This window comes from Salmo salar, chromosome 14, assembly GCF_965601325.2.
Source record: "Salmo salar chromosome 14, fSalSal1, whole genome shotgun sequence".
Taxonomy (NCBI): domain Eukaryota; kingdom Metazoa; phylum Chordata; class Actinopteri; order Salmoniformes; family Salmonidae; genus Salmo; species Salmo salar.
Window position 1 is genome coordinate 71,014,461 of NC_138304.1, and position 2,417 is coordinate 71,016,877.

The following is a 2,417-nucleotide window of genomic DNA, read 5'->3' on the forward strand; positions in this document are numbered from 1 at the left end:
TCACCCCTCCCCCACTCTGCATAGTTACCTTGCAATGTACAGACCATAATAATCCACCCCCCCTCACATGCAGTCTCTTCCCCATTCCTCCATTCCCCCCTAGCAACCGACGTTACTATGGAAACACTCACCCCCCCACACCCCTAACCAACATCCCATAATAATAATGAGCACAGTCACTGACATCCCACAATAAGCATAACTCCAAAAAGAGAGAGAGGGATGAAAAAAATACGTCACATGGCAACTGTGCACCACATGGCTGCATTTAACTTCAGTCTCACAATCTACATGTATGTTGAGACACTGTACTGTACAGCCTAAGAGTATATTGCATCATGGACTGACACAAAACATTGCACACGCATATTATATATATAGAAGCCTTATGAACACTTATAAACCATATATTCCTTTTGGAGGTTCACCGCAGGGCACACATTCAGGTAAACACTGTACTGTGAACTTGGGCAGGCCCATTTGAAAACCATTGATTGATTCCAATGATCTGCTCAACCCTCCATGATTTGTCTACACACAACCAAACGACCATGACTCAAATAAAACATGTTGTTTCCAGTCAAAGCAGACACAAAGTCAAAACAGAAGTGCCATTAACTCAGAGAGACCATGGTTATAGGTTCAAAAGTCACCATGCATCATGGACACAAACTAATGAGGCCTTATTCAAAGCCATGTCTCATTTAGGCCTGTGTATTATCCTAGTGACTAGTCAGATTTAGCTTATACAGCGTAACCAACAGCTGAGACCCAAGGTCTGCAAAGGAGACCTTATGATAGGCCAATACTGTATTGCACTCAATGGTGAGAAAATGGTTTGAATCCTAACATGATTCCGATATGCTATATCCTGACTGGATATTAGAGTGCAAAAGTACTGCATATGAAGCTAAGCCAAAGCATTGATAATGTACAATGTGGATATTAAATGTAGGCTTACGCAATTATCTCATGAGTGATGCAATCAGCCTTTTTCAGTACTGGCAAAAAAGGCACAATGTATCTACCAGTTAGGGATCATTTGTGTTGTACTGTGGCAAATGTGGTGGCACACTGTGGTATTTCACCTAATAGACATGGGAGTTTATCAAGATTGGATTTCTTTTCAAATTCTTTGTGGGTCTGTGTAATCTGAGGGAAATGTGTGTCTCTGATATGGTCATACAGTTGGCAGAAGGTTAGGAGGTGCAGCTCGGTTTCCACCTAATTTTGTGGGCAGTTGGCACATAGCCTGTCTTCTCTTGACAGCCAGGTCTGCTGATGGCGGCCTTTCTCAATAGCAAGGCTATGCTCACTGAGTCTGTACATAGTCAAGGATTTTCTTAATTTGGGGTCAGTCACAGTGCTGCTGTGTACTCTCTGATTAGGGCCAAATAGCATTACAGTTTGCTCTGTTTATTTGTTGATGTGTCAAGTAATGATCTTTTTGTTTTGTCATAATTTGGTTGCTGTCCTGCGGCTCTGTGGGGTCTGTTTGTGTTTCTGAGTAGAGTCCCCGTACCAGCTGACAGAGGGGACTCTTCTCCAGGTTAATCTCCCTGTAGGTGAGGGCTTTGTTATGGAAGGTTTGAGAATCACTTCTTTTTAGGTGGTTGTAGAATTTAATTGCTCTGGATTTTGATCTCTCTCTTTCTCTCTCTCTCGTCTCCTCCCTTTGTCCCACTCACACTAGCCTCTTCCTGGTTTCTCTCTCTCTCCTCTCTCTCCCCTCTCTCTCCCCTCTCTCTACCCTCTCTCTACCCTCTCTCTCGTCTCCTCCCTTTGTCCCACTCACACTAGCCTCTTCCTGGTTTCTCTCTCTCTCCTCTCTCTCCCCTCTCTCTACCCTCTCTCTCGTCTCCTCCCTTTGTCCCACTCACACACTAGCCTCTTCCTGGTTTTTCTCTCTCTCTCTCAAGGTGAGGTAGAGTGCCGGCACAAAGAACAGCGGAAATGAAGCACATGCACACTCCTAAATTCTCTCTCTCTTCTCACTCCCTCTATTTCCTCCCCTCCCCCCTACCTCTTCTTCACTGTGGACACAGTGTTCATGTGTGCATTTGGAGGGGAAGGGGGGTTGTGTAACATCCCATAATCACCAATCAGAAGGATATGTGGTGGTTGTCATGGATACCCGCACGCAGCCCGCCCCTCCCCCACACCGGCGGACGCACCACTAAACATCCCATAATGTAATTTCTGAGTAAAAAGAAAGTACAGACCATAATATTCCTTCTTGTCGCTATGGAGATAAACACACGCGAGGGGGAGTGGGGGTTACAGGCGGGGTCAGATTACCATGTAAGCCAAAATGCAGACCATAATACTTTTTCACCCCCCCCACCCACACCAGTCCTCCCTCCCTCCACACCCCCACACCCTCTCAATTCCAGACATCCTTTAATGTTTCACTGTTA